The following is a 16326-nucleotide window of genomic DNA, read 5'->3' on the forward strand; positions in this document are numbered from 1 at the left end:
ACGGAATTCGTTCTGACATTTCATTTGCGGTCAAATTATAGCGGGGGTTTGTTCAGATTCAGTGACGTACAGGCTATAGCAGATGAGTGTACTAGTGGATGCGAGTCATGAATCCGGTCGGAAGGTGTTTAATGGCCGTGAGCTACCCTTGGTGCACAAATATCGTTCCGACGATAACTTTTGATCCGCCCGTCAGATCGTAGCGATTCTTATATTGATTCGGGGGTACTCGGGAAGATTAATCGCGCGATGACAGCCCTTGCGGCCATCCGGCTTCCCGACATGCTCGGATCGTCCATCCGGTGTCATCTAGCAGGATTTTTTTGCACTTTCATTTAAACGGACTTCGTACGACAATGCGAGTGGAAACTCTTTATTACTTTGACAATGGAGAGGCATGCTGGGTGCGATCATACCAGCACAAATGCACTGGATCCCATCAGAACTCCGAAGTTAGGCGTGCTTGGGCGAGAGTAGTACTACGATGGGTGACCTCCTGGGAAGTCCTCGTGTTGCACCCCTGTCACTTTTTTCGGCTATCTACCACTTTTTTCGAACAATCTTTCGGTTCTGGAACATCGATGCGAACTGAAACGCACGTTTAGTGCGTCGCCTCCTACGTTTCGGTTCGGATCTTTTTATTTTCTTCCGGATGGTGAATTCAAAGACGTCCGGTCTTTATTATGGCGGGGTGATAGTGTCGTTTGATTCGATAAACGGAATTCGTTCTGACATTTCATTTGCGGTCAAATTATAGCGGGGGTTTGTTCAGATTCAGTGACGTACAGGCTATAGCGGATGAGTGTACTAGTGGATGCGAGTCATGAATCCGGTCGGAAGGTGTTTACTGGCCGTGAGCTACCCTTGGTGCACAAATATCGTTCCGACGATAACTTTTGATCCACCCGTCAGATCGTGGCGATTCTTATATTGATTCGGGGGTACTCGGGAAGATTCATCGCGCGATGACAGCCCTGGCGGTCATCCGGCTTTTCGACATGCTCGGATCGTCCATCCGGTGTCATCTAGCAGGATTTTTTCGCACTTTCATTTAAACGGACTTCGTACGACAATGCGAGTGGAAACTCTTTATTACTTTGACAATGGAGAGGCATGCTGGGTGCGATCATACCAGCACAAATGCACTGGATCCCATCAGAACTCCGAAGTTAAGCGTGCTTGGGCGAGAGTAGTACTAGGATGGGTGACCTCCTAGGAAGTCCTCGTGTTGCACCCCTGTCACTTTTTTCGGCTATCTACCACTTTTTTCGAACAATCTTTCGGTTCTTGAACATCGATGCGAACTGATACGCACGTTTAGTGCGACGCCTCCTACGTTTCGGTTGGGATCTTTTTATTTTCTGCCGGATAGTGAATTCAAATACGTCCGGTCTTTATTATGGCGGGGTGATAGTGTCGTTTGATTCGATAAACGGAATTCGTTCTGACATTTCATTTGCGGTCAAATTATAGCGGGGGTTTGTTCAGATTCAGTAACGTACAGGCTATAGCGGATGAGTGTACTAGTGGATGCGAGTCATGAATCCGATCGGAAGGTGTTTACTGGCCGTGAGCTACCCTTGGTGCACAAATATCGTTCCGACGATAACTTTTGATCCGCCCGTCAGATCGTGGCGATTCTTATATTGATTCGGGGGTAATCGGGAAGATTCATCGCGCGATGACAGCCATGGCGGTCATCCGGCTTCCCGACATGCTCGGATCGTCCATACGATGTCATCTAGCAGGATTTTTTCGCACTTTCATTTAAACGGACTTCGTACGACAATGTAAGTGGAAACTCTTTATTACTTTGACATTGGAGAGGCATGCTGGGTGCAATCATACCAGCACAAATGCACTGGATCCCATCAGAACCCCGAAGTTAAGCGTGCTTGGGCGAGAGTAGTACTAGGATGGGTGACCTCCTGGGAAGTCCTCGTGTTGCACCCCTGTCACTTTTTTCGGCTTTCTACCACTTTTTTCGAACAATCTTTCGGTTCTGGAATATCGAAGCGAACTGAAACGCACGTTTAGTGCGTCGCCTCCTAGGTTTCGGTTCGGATCTTTTTATTTTCTTCCGGATGGTGAATTCGAAGACGTCCGGTCTTTATTATGGCGGGGTGATACTGTCGTTTGATTCGATAAACGGAATTCGTTCTGACATTTCATTTGCGGTCAAATTATAGCGGGGGTTTGTTCAGATTCAGTGACGTACAGGCTATAGCGGATGAGTGTACTAGTGGATGCGAGTCATGAATCCGGTCGGAAGGTGTTTACTGGCCGTGAGCTACCCTTGGTGCACAAATATCGTTCCGACGATAACTTTTGATCCGCCCGTCAGATCGTCGCGATTCTTATATTGATTCGGGGGTACTCGGGAAGATTCATCGCGCGATGACAGCCCTGGCGGTCATCCGGCTTTCCGACATGCTCGGATCGTCCATCCGGTGTCATCTAGCAGGATTTTTTCGCACTTTCATTTAAACGGACTTCGTACGACAATGCGAGTGGAAACTCTTTATTACTTTGACAATGGAGAGGCATGCTGGGTGCGATCATACCAGCACAAATGCACTGGATCCCATCAGAACTCCGAAGTTAAGCGTGCTTGGGCGAGAGTAGTACTAGGATGGGTGACCTCCTGGGAAGTCCTCGTGTTGCACCCCTGTCACTTTTTTCGGCTATCTACCACTTTTTTCGAACAATCTTTCGGTTCTGGAACATCGATGCGAACTGAAACGCACGTTTAGTGCGTCGCCTCCTACGTTTCGGTTCGGATCTTTTTATTTTCTTCCGGATGGTGAATTCAAAGACGTCCGGTCTTTATTATGGCGGGGTGATAGTGTCGTTTGATTCGATAAACGGAATTCGTTCTGACATTTCATTTGCGGTCAAATTATAGCGGGGGTTTGTTCAGATTCAGTGACGTACAGGCTATAGCGGATGAGGGTACTAGTGGATGCGAGTCATGAATCCGGTCGGAAGGTGTTTACTGGCCGTGAGCTACCCTTGGTGCACAAATATCGTTCCGACGATAACTTTTGATCCGCCCGTCAGATCGTGGCGATTCTTATATTGATTCGGCGGTACTCGGGAAGATTAATCGCGCGATGACAGCCTTGGCGGTCATCCGGCTTTCCGACATGCTCGGATCGTCCATCCGGTGTCATCTAGCAGGATTTTTTCGCACTTTCATTTAAACGGACTTCGTACGACAATGCGAGTGGAAACTCTTTATTACTTTGACAATGGAGAGGCATGCTGGGTGCGATCATACCAGCACAAATGCACTGGATCCCATCAGAACTCCGAAGTTAAGCGTGCTTGGGCGAGAGTAGTACTAGGATGGGTGACATCCTGGGAAGTCCTCGTGTTGCACCCCTGTCACTTTTTTCGGCTATCTACCACTTTTTTCGAACAATCTTTCGGTTCTGGAACATCGATGCGAACTGAAACGCACGTTTAGTGCGACGCCTCCTACGTTTCGGTTGGGATCTTTTTATTTTCTGCCGGATAGTGAATTCAAATACGTCCGGTCTTTATTATGGCGGGGTGATAGTGTCGTTTGATTCGATAAACGGAATTCGTTCTGACATTTCATTTGCGGTCAAATTATAGCGGGGGTTTGTTCAGATTCAGTAACGTACAGGCTATAGCGGATGAGTGTACTAGTGGATGCGAGTCATGAATCCGGTCGGAAGGTGTTTACTGGCGGTGAGCTACCCTTGGTGCACAAATATCGTTCCGACGATAACTTTTGATCCGCCCGTCAGATCGTGGCGATTCTTATATTGATTCGGGGGTACTCGGGAAGATTCATCGCGCGATGACAGCCCTGGCGGTCATCCGGCTTCCCGACATGCTCGGATCGTCCATCCGGTGTCATCTAGCAGGATTTTTTCGCACTTTCATTTAAACGGACTTCGTACGACAATGCGAGTGGAAACTCTTTATTACTTTGACAATGGAAAGGCATGCTGGGTGCGATCATACCAGCACAAATGCACTGGATCCCATCAGAACTCCGAAGTTAAGCGTGCTTGGGCGAGAGTAGTACTAGGATGGGTGACCTCCTGGGAAGTCCTCGTGTTGCACCCCTGTCACTTTTTTCGGCTATCGACCACTTTTTTCGAACAATCTTTCGGTTCTGGAACATCGATGCGAACTGAAACGCACGTTTAGTGCGTCGCCTCCTACGTTTCGGTTCGGATCTTTTTATTTTCTTCCGGATGGTGAATTCGAAGACGTCCGGTCTTTATTATGGCGGGGTGATAGTGTCGTTTGATTCGATAAACGGAATTCGTTCTGACATTTCATTTGCGGTCAAATTATAGCGGGGGTTTGTTCAGATTCAGTGACGTACAGGCTATAGCGGATGAGTGTACTAGTGGATGCGAGTCATGAATCCGGTCGGAAGGTGTTTACTGGCCGTGAGCTACCCTTGGTGCACAAATATCGTTCCGACGATAACTTTTGATCCGCCCGTCAGATCGCAGCGATTCTTATATTGATTCGGGGGTACTCGGGAAGATTAATCGCGCGATGACAGCCCTTGCGGCCATCCGGCTTCCCGACATGCTCGGATCGTCCATCCGGTGTCATCTAGCAGGATTTTTTTGCACTTTCATTTAAACGGACTTCGTACGACAATGCGAGTGGAAACTCTTTATTACTTTGACAATGGAGAGGCATGCTGGGTGCGATCATACCAGCACAAATGCACTGGATCCCATCAGAACTCCGAAGTTAGGTGTGCTTGGGCGAGAGTAGTACTACGATGGGTGACCTCCTGGGAAGTCCTCGTGTTGCACCCCTGTCACTTTTTTCGGCTATCGACCACTTTTTTCGAACAATCTTTCGGTTCTGGAACATCGATGCGAACTGAAACGCACGTTTAGTGCGTCGCCTCCTACGTTTCGGTTCGGATCTTTTTATTTTCTTCCGGATGGTGAATTCGAAGACGTCCGGTCTTTATTATGGCGGGGTGATAGTGTCGTTTGATTCGATAAACGGAATTCGTTCTGACATTTCATTTGCGGTCAAATTATAGCGGGGGTTTGTTCAGATTCAGTGACGTACAGGCTATAGCGGATGAGTGTACTAGTGGATGCGAGTCATGAATCCGGTCGGAAGGTGTTTACTGGCCGTGAGCTACCCTTGGTGCACAAATATCGTTCCGACGATAACTTTTGATCCGCCCGTCAGATCGTAGCGATTCTTATATTGATTCGGGGGTACTCGGGAAGATTAATCGCGCGATGACAGCCCTTGCGGCCATCCGGCTTCCCGACATGCTCGGATCGTCCATCCGGTGTCATCTAGCAGGATTTTTTTGCACTTTCATTTAAACGGACTTCGTACGACAATGCGAGTGGAAACTCTTTATTACTTTGACAATGGAGAGGCATGCTGGGTGCGATCATACCAGCACAAATGCACTGGATCCCATCAGAACTCCGAAGTTAGGCGTGCTTGGGCGAGAGTAGTACTACGATGGGTGACCTCCTGGGAAGTCCTCGTGTTGCACCCCTGTCACTTTTTTCGGCTATCTACCACTTTTTTCGAACAATCTTTCGGTTCTGGAACATCGATGCGAACTGAAACGCACGTTTAGTGCGTCGCCTCCTACGTTTCGGTTCGGATCTTTTTATTTTCTTCCGGATGGTGAATTCAAAGACGTCCGGTCTTTATTATGGCGGGGTGATAGTGTCGTTTGATTCGATAAACGGAATTCGTTCTGACATTTCATTTGCGGTCAAATTATAGCGGGGGTTTGTTCAGATTCAGTGACGTACAGGCTATAGCGGATGAGTGTACTAGTGGATGCGAGTCATGAATCCGGTCGGAAGGTGTTTACTGGCCGTGAGCTACCCTTGGTGCACAAATATCGTTCCGACGATAACTTTTGATCCGCCCGTCAGATCGTGGCGATTCTTATATTGATTCGGGGGTACTCGGGAAGATTCATCGCGCGATGACAGCCCTGGCGGTCATCCGGCTTTCCGACATGCTCGGATCGTCCATCCGGTGTCATCTAGCAGGATTTTTTCGCACTTTCATTTAAACGGACTTCGTACGACAATGCGAGTGGAAACTCTTTATTACTTTGACAATGGAGAGGCATGCTGGGTGCGATCATACCAGCACAAATGCACTGGATCCCATCAGAACTCCGAAGTTAAGCGTGCTTGGGCGAGAGTAGTACTAGGATGGGTGACCTCCTGGGAAGTCCTCGTGTTGCACCCCTGTCACTTTTTTCGGCTATCTACCACTTTTTTCGAACAATCTTTCGGTTCTTGAACATCGATGCGAACTGATACGCACGTTTAGTGCGACGCCTCCTACGTTTCGGTTGGGATCTTTTTATTTTCTGCCGGATAGTGAATTCAAATACGTCCGGTCTTTATTATGGCGGGGTGATAGTGTCGTTTGATTCGATAAACGGAATTCGTTCTGACATTTCATTTGCGGTCAAATTATAACGGGGGTTTGTTCAGATTCAGTAACGTACAGGCTATAGCGGATGAGTGTACTAGTGGATGCGAGTCATGAATCCGGTCGGAAGGTGTTTACTGGCCGTGAGCTACCCTTGGTGCACAAATATCGTTCCGACGATAACTTTTGATCCGCCCGTCAGATCGTGGCGATTCTTATATTGATTCGGGGGTAATCGGGAAGATTCATCGCGCGATGACAGCCCTGGCGGTCATCCGGCTTCCCGACATGCTCGGATCGTCCATACGATGTCATCTAGCAGGATTTTTTCGCACTTTCATTTAAACGGACTTCGTACGACAATGTAAGTGGAAACTCTTTATTACTTTGACATTGGAGAGGCATGCTGGGTGCGATCATACCAGCACAAATGCACTGGATCCCATCAGAACCCCGAAGTTAAGCGTGCTTGGGCGAGAGTAGTACTAGGATGGGTGACCTCCTGGGAAGTCCTCGTGTTGCACCCCTGTCACTTTTTTCGGCTTTCTACCACTTTTTTCGAACAATCTTTCGGTTCTGGAATATCGAAGCGAACTGAAACGCACGTTTAGTGCGTCGCCTCCTAGGTTTCGGTTCGGATCTTTTTATTTTTTTCCGGATGGTGAATTCGAAGACGTCCGGTCTTTATTATGGCGGGGTGATACTGTCGTTTGATTCGATAAACGGAATTCGTTCTGACATTTCATTTGCGGTCAAATTATAGCGGGGGTTTGTTCAGATTCAGTGACGTACAGGCTATAGCGGATGAGTGTACTAGTGGATGCGAGTCATGAATCCGGTCGGAAGGTGTTTACTGGCCGTGAGCTACCCTTGGTGCACAAATATCGTTCCGACGATAACTTTTGATCCGTCCGTCAGATCGTCGCGATTCTTATATTGATTCGGGGGTACTCGGGAAGATTCATCGCGCGATGACAGCCCTGGCGGTCATCCGGCTTTCCGACATGCTCGGATCGTCCATCCGGTGTCATCTAGCAGGATTTTTTCGCACTTTCATTTAAACGAACTTCGTACGACAATGCGAGTGGAAACTCTTTATTACTTTGACAATGGAGAGGCATGCTGGGTGCGATCATACCAGCACAAATGCACTGGATCCCATCAGAACTCCGAAGTTAAGCGTGCTTGGGCGAGAGTAGTACTAGGATGGGTGACCTCCTGGGAAGTCCTCGTGTTGCACCCCAGTCACTTTTTTCGGCTATCTACCACTTTTTTCGAACAATCTTTCGGTTCTGGAACATCGATGCGAACTGAAACGCACGTTTATTGCGACGCCTCCTACGTTTCGGTTCGGATCTTTTTATTTTCTTCCGGATGGTGAATTCAAAGACGTCCGGTCTTTATTATGGCGGGGTGATAGTGTCGTTTGATTCGATAAACGGAATTCGTTCTGACATTTCATTTGCGGTCAAATTATAGCGGGGGTTTGTTCAGATTCAGTGACGTACAGGCTATAGCGGATGAGTGTACTAGTGGATGCGAGTCATGAATCCGGTCGGAAGGTGTTTACTGGCCGTGAGCTACCCTTGGTGCACAAATATCGTTCCGACGATAACTTTTGATCCGCCCGTCAGATCGTGGCGATTCTTATATTGATTCGGGGGTACTCGGGAAGATTAATCGCGCGATGACAGCCTTGGCGGTCATCCGGCTTTCCGACATGCTCGGATCGTCCATCCGGTGTCATCTAGCAGGATTTTTTCGCACTTTCATTTAAACGGACTTCGTACGACAATGCGAGTGGAAACTCTTTATTACTTTGACAATGGAGAGGCATGCTGGGTGCGATCATACCAGCACAAATGCACTGGATCCCATCAGAACTCCGAAGTTAAGCGTGCTTGGGCGAGAGTAGTACTAGGATGGGTGACCTCCTGGGAAGTCCTCGTGTTGCACCCCTGTCACTTTTTTCGGCTATCTACCACTTTTTTCGAACAATCTTTCGGTTCTGGAACATCGATGCGAACTGAAACGCACGTTTAGTGCGACGCCTCCTACGTTTCGGTTGGGATCTTTTTATTTTCTGCCGGATAGTGAATTCAAATACGTCCGGTCTTTATTATGGCGGGGTGATAGTGTCGTTTGATTCGATAAACGGAATTCGTTCTGACATTTCATTTGCGGTCAAATTATAGCGGGGGTTTGTTCAGATTCAGTAACGTACAGGCTATAGCGGATGAGTGTACTAGTGGATGCGAGTCATGAATCCGGTCGGAAGGTGTTTACTGGCGGTGAGCTACCCTTGGTGCACAAATATCGTTCCGACGATAACTTTTGATCCGCCCGTCAGATCGTGGCGATTCTTATATTGATTCGGGGGTACTCGGGAAGATTCATCGCGCGATGACAGCCCTGGCGGTCATCCGGCTTCCCGACATGCTCGGATCGTCCATCCGGTGTCATCTAGCAGGATTTTTTCGCACTTTCATTTAAACGGACTTCGTACGACAATGCGAGTGGAAACTCTTTATTACTTTGACAATGGAAAGGCATGCTGGGTGCGATCATACCAGCACAAATGCACTGGATCCCATCAGAACTCCGAAGTTAAGCGTGCTTGGGCGAGAGTAGTACTAGGATGGGTGACCTCCTGGGAAGTCCTCGTGTTGCACCCCTGTCACTTTTTTCGGCTATCGACCACTTTTTTCGAACAATCTTTCGGTTCTGGAACATCGATGCGAACTGAAACGCACGTTTAGTGCGTCGCCTCCTACGTTTCGGTTCGGATCTTTTTATTTTCTTCCGGATGGTGAATTCGAAGACGTCCGGTCTTTATTATGGCGGGGTGATAGTGTCGTTTGATTCGATAAACGGAATTCGTTCTGACATTTCATTTGCGGTCAAATTATAGCGGGGGTTTGTTCAGATTCAGTGACGTACAGGCTATAGCGGATGAGTGTACTAGTGGATGCGAGTCATGAATCCGGTCGGAAGGTGTTTACTGGCCGTGAGCTACCCTTGGTGCACAAATATCGTTCCGACGATAACTTTTGATCCGCCCGTCAGATCGTGGCGATTCTTATATTGATTCGGGGGTACTCGGGAAGATTCATCGCGCGATGACAGCCTTGGCGGTCATCCGGCTTTCCGACATGCTCGGATCGTCCATCCGGTGTCATCTAGCAGGATTTTTTCGCACTTTCATTTAAACGGACTTCGTACGACAATGCGAGTGGAAACTCTTTATTACTTTGACAATGGAGAGGCATGCTGGGTGCGATCATACCAGCACAAATGCACTGGATCCCATCAGAACTCCGAAGTTAAGCGTGCTTGGGCGAGAGTAGTACTAGGATGGGTGACCTCCTGGGAAGTCCTCGTGTTGCACCCCTGTCACTTTTTTCGGCTATCTACCACTTTTTTCGAACAATCTTTCGGTTCTGGAACATCGATGCGAACTGAAACGCACGTTTAGTGCGACGCCTCCTACGTTTCGGTTGGGATCTTTTTATTTTCTGCCGGATAGTGAATTCAAATACGTCCGGTCTTTATTATGGCGGGGTGATAGTGTCGTTTGATTCGATAAACGGAATTCGTTCTGACATTTCATTTGCGGTCAAATTATAGCGGGGGTTTGTTCAGATTCAGTAACGTACAGGCTATAGCGGATGAGTGTACTAGTGGATGCGAGTCATGAATCCGGTCGGAAGGTGTTTACTGGCGGTGAGCTACCCTTGGTGCACAAATATCGTTCCGACGATAACTTTTGATCCGCCCGTCAGATCGTGGCGATTCTTATATTGATTCGGGGGTACTCGGGAAGATTCATCGCGCGATGACAGCCCTGGCGGTCATCCGGCTTCCCGACATGCTCGGATCGTCCATCCGGTGTCATCTAGCAGGATTTTTTCGCACTTTCATTTAAACGGACTTCGTACGACAATGCGAGTGGAAACTCTTTATTACTTTGACAATGGAAAGGCATGCTGGGTGCGATCATACCAGCACAAATGCACTGGATCCCATCAGAACTCCGAAGTTAAGCGTGCTTGGGCGAGAGTAGTACTAGGATGGGTGACCTCCTGGGAAGTCCTCGTGTTGCACCCCTGTCACTTTTTTCGGCTATCGACCACTTTTTTCGAACAATCTTTCGGTTCTGGAACATCGATGCGAACTGAAACGCACGTTTAGTGCGTCGCCTCCTACGTTTCGGTTCGGATCTTTTTATTTTCTTCCGGATGGTGAATTCGAAGACGTCCGGTCTTTATTATGGCGGGGTGATAGTGTCGTTTGATTCGATAAACGGAATTCGTTCTGACATTTCATTTGCGGTCAAATTATAGCGGGGGTTTGTTCAGATTCAGTGACGTACAGGCTATAGCGGATGAGTGTACTAGTGGATGCGAGTCATGAATCCGGTCGGAAGGTGTTTACTGGCCGTGAGCTACCCTTGGTGCACAAATATCGTTCCGACGATAACTTTTGATCCGCCCGTCAGATCGTGGCGATTCTTATATTGATTCGGGGGTACTCGGGAAGATTCATCGCGCGATGACAGCCCTGGCGGTCATCCGGCTTTCCGACATGCTCGGATCGTCCATCCGGTGTCATCTAGCAGGATTTTTTCGCACTTTCATTTAAACGGACTTCGTACGACAATGCGAGTGGAAACTCTTTATTACTTTGACAATGGAGAGGCATGCTGGGTGCGATCATACCAGCACAAATGCACTGGATCCCATCAGAACTCCGAAGTTAGGCGTGCTTGGGCGAGAGTAGTACTACGATGGGTGACCTCCTGGGAAGTCCTCGTGTTGCACCCCTGTCACTTTTTTCGGCTATCTACCACTTTTTTCGAACAATCTTTCGGTTCTGGAACATCGATGCGAACTGAAACGCACGTTTAGTGCGTCGCCTCCTACGTTTCGGTTCGGATCTTTTTATTTTCTTCCGGATGGTGAATTCAAAGACGTCCGGTCTTTATTATGGCGGGGTGATAGTGTCGTTTGATTCGATAAACGGAATTCGTTCTGACATTTCATTTGCGGTCAAATTATAGCGGGGGTTTGTTCAGATTCAGTGACGTACAGGCTATAGCGGATGAGTGTACTAGTGGATGCGAGTCATGAATCCGGTCGGAAGGTGTTTACTGGCCGTGAGCTACCCTTGGTGCACAAATATCGTTCCGACGATAACTTTTGATCCGCCCGTCAGATCGTGGCGATTCTTATATTGATTCGGGGGTACTCGGGAAGATTCATCGCGCGATGACAGCCCTGGCGGTCATCCGGCTTTCCGACATGCTCGGATCGTCCATCCGGTGTCATCTAGCAGGATTTTTTCGCACTTTCATTTAAACGGACTTCGTACGACAATGCGAGTGGAAACTCTTTATTACTTTGACAATGGAGAGGCATGCTGGGTGCGATCATACCAGCACAAATGCACTGGATCCCATCAGAACTCCGAAGTTAAGCGTGCTTGGGCGAGAGTAGTACTAGGATGGGTGACCTCCTGGGAAGTCCTCGTGTTGCACCCCTGTCACTTTTTTCGGCTATCTACCACTTTTTTCGAACAATCTTTCGGTTCTTGAACATCGATGCGAACTGATACGCACGTTTAGTGCGACGCCTCCTACGTTTCGGTTGGGATCTTTTTATTTTCTGCCGGATAGTGAATTCAAATACGTCCGGTCTTTATTATGGCGGGGTGATAGTGTCGTTTGATTCGATAAACGGAATTCGTTCTGACATTTCATTTGCGGTCAAATTATAGCGGGGGTTTGTTCAGATTCAGTAACGTACAGGCTATAGCGGATGAGTGTACTAGTGGATGCGAGTCATGAATCCGGTCGGAAGGTGTTTACTGGCCGTGAGCTACCCTTGGTGCACAAATATCGTTCCGACGATAACTTTTGATCCGCCCGTCAGATCGTGGCGATTCTTATATTGATTCGGGGGTAATCGGGAAGATTCATCGCGCGATGACAGCCCTGGCGGTCATCCGGCTTCCCGACATGCTCGGATCGTCCATACGATGTCATCTAGCAGGATTTTTTCGCACTTTCATTTAAACGGACTTCGTACGACAATGTAAGTGGAAACTCTTTATTACTTTGACATTGGAGAGGCATGCTGGGTGCGATCATACCAGCACAAATGCACTGGATCCCATCAGAACCCCGAAGTTAAGCGTGCTTGGGCGAGAGTAGTACTAGGATGGGTGACCTCCTGGGAAGTCATCGTGTTGCACCCCTGTCACTTTTTTCGGCTTTCTACCACTTTTTTCGAACAATCTTTCGGTTCTGGAATATCGAAGCGAACTGAAACGCACGTTTAGTGCGTCGCCTCCTAGGTTTCGGTTCGGATCTTTTTATTTTTTTCCGGATGGTGAATTCGAAGACGTCCGGTCTTTATTATGGCGGGGTGATACTGTCGTTTGATTCGATAAACGGAATTCGTTCTGACATTTCATTTGCGGTCAAATTATAGCGGGGGTTTGTTCAGATTCAGTGACGTACAGGCTATAGCGGATGAGTGTACTAGTGGATGCGAGTCATGAATCCGGTCGGAAGGTGTTTACTGGCCGTGAGCTACCCTTGGTGCACAAATATCGTTCCGACGATAACTTTTGATCCGCCCGTCAGATCGTCGCGATTCTTATATTGATTCGGGGGTACTCGGGAAGATTCATCGCGCGATGACAGCCCTGGCGGTCATCCGGCTTTCCGACATGCTCGGATCGTCCATCCGGTGTCATCTAGCAGGATTTTTTCGCACTTTCATTTAAACGAACTTCGTACGACAATGCGAGTGGAAACTCTTTATTACTTTGACAATGGAGAGGCATGCTGGGTGCGATCATACCAGCACAAATGCACTGGATCCCATCAGAACTCCGAAGTTAAGCGTGCTTGGGCGAGAGTAGTACTAGGATGGGTGACCTCCTGGGAAGTCCTCGTGTTGCACCCCAGTCACTTTTTTCGGCTATCTACCACTTTTTTCGAACAATCTTTCGGTTCTGGAACATCGATGCGAACTGAAACGCACGTTTATTGCGACGCCTCCTACGTTTCGGTTCGGATCTTTTTATTTTCTTCCGGATGGTGAATTCAAAGACGTCCGGTCTTTATTATGGCGGGGTGATAGTGTCGTTTGATTCGATAAACGGAATTCGTTCTGACATTTCATTTGCGGTCAAATTATAGCGGGGGTTTGTTCAGATTCAGTGACGTACAGGCTATAGCGGATGAGTGTACTAGTGGATGCGAGTCATGAATCCGGTCGGAAGGTGTTTACTGGCCGTGAGCTACCCTTGGTGCACAAATATCGTTCCGACGATAACTTTTGATCCGCCCGTCAGATCGTGGCGATTCTTATATTGATTCGGGGGTACTCGGGAAGATTAATCGCGCGATGACAGCCTTGGCGGTCATCCGGCTTTCCGACATGCTCGGATCGTCCATCCGGTGTCATCTAGCAGGATTTTTTCGCACTTTCATTTAAACGGACTTCGTACGACAATGCGAGTGGAAACTCTTTATTACTTTGACAATGGAGAGGCATGCTGGGTGCGATCATACCAGCACAAATGCACTGGATCCCATCAGAACTCCGAAGTTAAGCGTGCTTGGGCGAGAGTAGTACTAGGATGGGTGACCTCCTGGGAAGTCCTCGTGTTGCACCCCTGTCACTTTTTTCGGCTATCTACCACTTTTTTCGAACAATCTTTCGGTTCTGGAACATCGATGCGAACTGAAACGCACGTTTAGTGCGACGCCTCCTACGTTTCGGTTGGGATCTTTTTATTTTCTGCCGGATAGTGAATTCAAATACGTCCGGTCTTTATTATGGCGGGGTGATAGTGTCGTTTGATTCGATAAACGGAATTCGTTCTGACATTTCATTTGCGGTCAAATTATAGCGGGGGTTTGTTCAGATTCAGTAACGTACAGGCTATAGCGCATGAGTGTACTAGTGGATGCGAGTCATGAATCCGGTCGGAAGGTGTTTACTGGCGGTGAGCTACCCTTGGTGCACAAATATCGTTCCGACGATAACTTTTGATCCGCCCGTCAGATCGTGGCGATTCTTATATTGATTCGGGGGTACTCGGGAAGATTCATCGCGCGATGACAGCCCTGGCGGTCATCCGGCTTCCCGACATGCTCGGATCGTCCATCCGGTGTCATCTAGCAGGATTTTTTCGCACTTTCATTTAAACGGACTTCGTACGACAATGCGAGTGGAAACTCTTTATTACTTTGACAATGGAAAGGCATGCTGGGTGCGATCATACCAGCACAAATGCACTGGATCCCATCAGAACTCCGAAGTTAAGCGTGCTTGGGCGAGAGTAGTACTAGGATGGGTGACCTCCTGGGAAGTCCTCGTGTTGCACCCCTGTCACTTTTTTCGGCTATCGACCACTTTTTTCGAACAATCTTTCGGTTCTGGAACATCGATGCGAACTGAAACGCACGTTTAGTGCGTCGCCTCCTACGTTTCGGTTCGGATCTTTTTATTTTCTTCCGGATGGTGAATTCGAAGACGTCCGGTCTTTATTATGGCGGGGTGATAGTGTCGTTTGATTCGATAAACGGAATTCGTTCTGACATTTCATTTGCGGTCAAATTATAGCGGGGGTTTGTTCAGATTCAGTGACGTACAGGCTATAGCGGATGAGTGTACTAGTGGATGCGAGTCATGAATCCGGTCGGAAGGTGTTTACTGGCCGTGAGCTACCCTTGGTGCACAAATATCGTTCCGACGATAACTTTTGATCCGCCCGTCAGATCGTGGCGATTCTTATATTGATTCGGGGGTACTCGGGAAGATTCATCGCGCGATGACAGCCCTGGCGGTCATCCGGCTTTCCGACATGCTCGGATCGTCCATCCGGTGTCATCTAGCAGGATTTTTTCGCACTTTCATTTAAACGGACTTCGTACGACAATGCGAGTGGAAACTCTTTATTACTTTGACAATGGAGAGGCATGCTGGGTGCGATCATACCAGCACAAATGCACTGGATCCCATCAGAACTCCGAAGTTAGGCGTGCTTGGGCGAGAGTAGTACTACGATGGGTGACCTCCTGGGAAGTCCTCGTGTTGCACCCCTGTCACTTTTTTCGGCTATCTACCACTTTTTTCGAACAATCTTTCGGTTCTGGAACATCGATGCGAACTGAAACGCACGTTTAGTGCGTCGCCTCCTACGTTTCGGTTCGGATCTTTTTATTTTCTTCCGGATGGTGAATTCAAAGACGTCCGGTCTTTATTATGGCGGGGTGATAGTGTCGTTTGATTCGATAAACGGAATTCGTTCTGACATTTCATTTGCGGTCAAATTATAGCGGGGGTTTGTTCAGATTCAGTGACGTACAGGCTATAGCGGATGAGTGTACTAGTGGATGCGAGTCATGAATCCGGTCGGAAGGTGTTTACTGGCCGTGAGCTACCCTTGGTGCACAAATATCGTTCCGACGATAACTTTTGATCCGCCCGTCAGATCGTGGCGATTCTTATATTGATTCGGGGGTACTCGGGAAGATTCATCGCGCGATGACAGCCCTGGCGGTCATCCGGCTTTCCGACATGCTCGGATCGTCCATCCGGTGTCATCTAGCAGGATTTTTTCGCACTTTCATTTAAACGGACTTCGTACGACAATGCGAGTGGAAACTCTTTATTACTTTGACAATGGAGAGGCATGCTGGGTGCGATCATTCCAGCACAAATGCACTGGATCCCATCAGAACTCCGAAGTTAGGCGTGCTTGGGCGAGAGTAGTACTACGATGGGTGACCTCCTGGGAAGTCCTCGTGTTGCACCCCTGTCACTTTTTTCGGCTATCTACCACTTTTTTCGAACAATCTTTCGGTTCTGG

At 48.2% G+C, this 16326-nt stretch overlaps 23 non-coding genes across 23 annotated transcripts; all 23 read left to right on the forward strand.

Moving 5' to 3' along the window:
- Positions 1-402: 402 nt before the first annotated feature.
- Positions 403-521, forward strand: LOC143874348 (5S ribosomal RNA). Its single transcript, XR_013249031.1, has one exon. It is a non-coding gene; the product is annotated as a 5S ribosomal RNA (ribosomal RNA).
- A 597-nt stretch (positions 522-1118) lies between these two features.
- On the forward strand, positions 1119-1237 carry LOC143873303 (5S ribosomal RNA). The gene has a single exon (XR_013248019.1). It is a non-coding gene; the product is annotated as a 5S ribosomal RNA (ribosomal RNA).
- A 597-nt stretch (positions 1238-1834) lies between these two features.
- LOC143874184 (5S ribosomal RNA) lies at positions 1835-1953 on the forward strand. The gene has a single exon (XR_013248872.1). It is a non-coding gene; the product is annotated as a 5S ribosomal RNA (ribosomal RNA).
- Positions 1954-2550: 597 nt separating this feature from the next.
- On the forward strand, positions 2551-2669 carry LOC143872262 (5S ribosomal RNA). Its single transcript, XR_013247018.1, has one exon. It is a non-coding gene; the product is annotated as a 5S ribosomal RNA (ribosomal RNA).
- Positions 2670-3266: 597 nt separating this feature from the next.
- Positions 3267-3385, forward strand: LOC143874513 (5S ribosomal RNA). The gene has a single exon (XR_013249190.1). It is a non-coding gene; the product is annotated as a 5S ribosomal RNA (ribosomal RNA).
- A 597-nt stretch (positions 3386-3982) lies between these two features.
- On the forward strand, positions 3983-4101 carry LOC143872263 (5S ribosomal RNA). The gene has a single exon (XR_013247019.1). It is a non-coding gene; the product is annotated as a 5S ribosomal RNA (ribosomal RNA).
- A 597-nt stretch (positions 4102-4698) lies between these two features.
- On the forward strand, positions 4699-4817 carry LOC143873726 (5S ribosomal RNA). Its single transcript, XR_013248429.1, has one exon. It is a non-coding gene; the product is annotated as a 5S ribosomal RNA (ribosomal RNA).
- A 597-nt stretch (positions 4818-5414) lies between these two features.
- On the forward strand, positions 5415-5533 carry LOC143874349 (5S ribosomal RNA). The gene has a single exon (XR_013249032.1). It is a non-coding gene; the product is annotated as a 5S ribosomal RNA (ribosomal RNA).
- A 597-nt stretch (positions 5534-6130) lies between these two features.
- Positions 6131-6249, forward strand: LOC143872264 (5S ribosomal RNA). The gene has a single exon (XR_013247020.1). It is a non-coding gene; the product is annotated as a 5S ribosomal RNA (ribosomal RNA).
- A 597-nt stretch (positions 6250-6846) lies between these two features.
- LOC143874131 (5S ribosomal RNA) lies at positions 6847-6965 on the forward strand. Its single transcript, XR_013248821.1, has one exon. It is a non-coding gene; the product is annotated as a 5S ribosomal RNA (ribosomal RNA).
- A 597-nt stretch (positions 6966-7562) lies between these two features.
- Positions 7563-7681, forward strand: LOC143872265 (5S ribosomal RNA). The gene has a single exon (XR_013247021.1). It is a non-coding gene; the product is annotated as a 5S ribosomal RNA (ribosomal RNA).
- A 597-nt stretch (positions 7682-8278) lies between these two features.
- On the forward strand, positions 8279-8397 carry LOC143872266 (5S ribosomal RNA). Its single transcript, XR_013247022.1, has one exon. It is a non-coding gene; the product is annotated as a 5S ribosomal RNA (ribosomal RNA).
- A 597-nt stretch (positions 8398-8994) lies between these two features.
- LOC143872268 (5S ribosomal RNA) lies at positions 8995-9113 on the forward strand. Its single transcript, XR_013247024.1, has one exon. It is a non-coding gene; the product is annotated as a 5S ribosomal RNA (ribosomal RNA).
- Positions 9114-9710: 597 nt separating this feature from the next.
- LOC143872269 (5S ribosomal RNA) lies at positions 9711-9829 on the forward strand. The gene has a single exon (XR_013247025.1). It is a non-coding gene; the product is annotated as a 5S ribosomal RNA (ribosomal RNA).
- Positions 9830-10426: 597 nt separating this feature from the next.
- LOC143872270 (5S ribosomal RNA) lies at positions 10427-10545 on the forward strand. Its single transcript, XR_013247026.1, has one exon. It is a non-coding gene; the product is annotated as a 5S ribosomal RNA (ribosomal RNA).
- Positions 10546-11142: 597 nt separating this feature from the next.
- On the forward strand, positions 11143-11261 carry LOC143874350 (5S ribosomal RNA). The gene has a single exon (XR_013249033.1). It is a non-coding gene; the product is annotated as a 5S ribosomal RNA (ribosomal RNA).
- A 597-nt stretch (positions 11262-11858) lies between these two features.
- LOC143872271 (5S ribosomal RNA) lies at positions 11859-11977 on the forward strand. Its single transcript, XR_013247027.1, has one exon. It is a non-coding gene; the product is annotated as a 5S ribosomal RNA (ribosomal RNA).
- A 597-nt stretch (positions 11978-12574) lies between these two features.
- Positions 12575-12693, forward strand: LOC143874938 (5S ribosomal RNA). The gene has a single exon (XR_013249607.1). It is a non-coding gene; the product is annotated as a 5S ribosomal RNA (ribosomal RNA).
- A 597-nt stretch (positions 12694-13290) lies between these two features.
- On the forward strand, positions 13291-13409 carry LOC143872272 (5S ribosomal RNA). Its single transcript, XR_013247028.1, has one exon. It is a non-coding gene; the product is annotated as a 5S ribosomal RNA (ribosomal RNA).
- Positions 13410-14006: 597 nt separating this feature from the next.
- LOC143872273 (5S ribosomal RNA) lies at positions 14007-14125 on the forward strand. The gene has a single exon (XR_013247029.1). It is a non-coding gene; the product is annotated as a 5S ribosomal RNA (ribosomal RNA).
- Positions 14126-14722: 597 nt separating this feature from the next.
- On the forward strand, positions 14723-14841 carry LOC143872274 (5S ribosomal RNA). The gene has a single exon (XR_013247030.1). It is a non-coding gene; the product is annotated as a 5S ribosomal RNA (ribosomal RNA).
- Positions 14842-15438: 597 nt separating this feature from the next.
- Positions 15439-15557, forward strand: LOC143874352 (5S ribosomal RNA). The gene has a single exon (XR_013249034.1). It is a non-coding gene; the product is annotated as a 5S ribosomal RNA (ribosomal RNA).
- A 597-nt stretch (positions 15558-16154) lies between these two features.
- LOC143874687 (5S ribosomal RNA) lies at positions 16155-16273 on the forward strand. Its single transcript, XR_013249358.1, has one exon. It is a non-coding gene; the product is annotated as a 5S ribosomal RNA (ribosomal RNA).
- Positions 16274-16326: the final 53 nt, after the last annotated feature.

The sequence above is a fragment of the Tasmannia lanceolata genome, unplaced genomic scaffold, assembly GCF_043159265.1.
Source record: "Tasmannia lanceolata isolate RefF3 unplaced genomic scaffold, GAP_Taslan_0.1 ptg000003l, whole genome shotgun sequence".
NCBI lineage: Eukaryota > Viridiplantae > Streptophyta > Magnoliopsida > Canellales > Winteraceae > Tasmannia > Tasmannia lanceolata.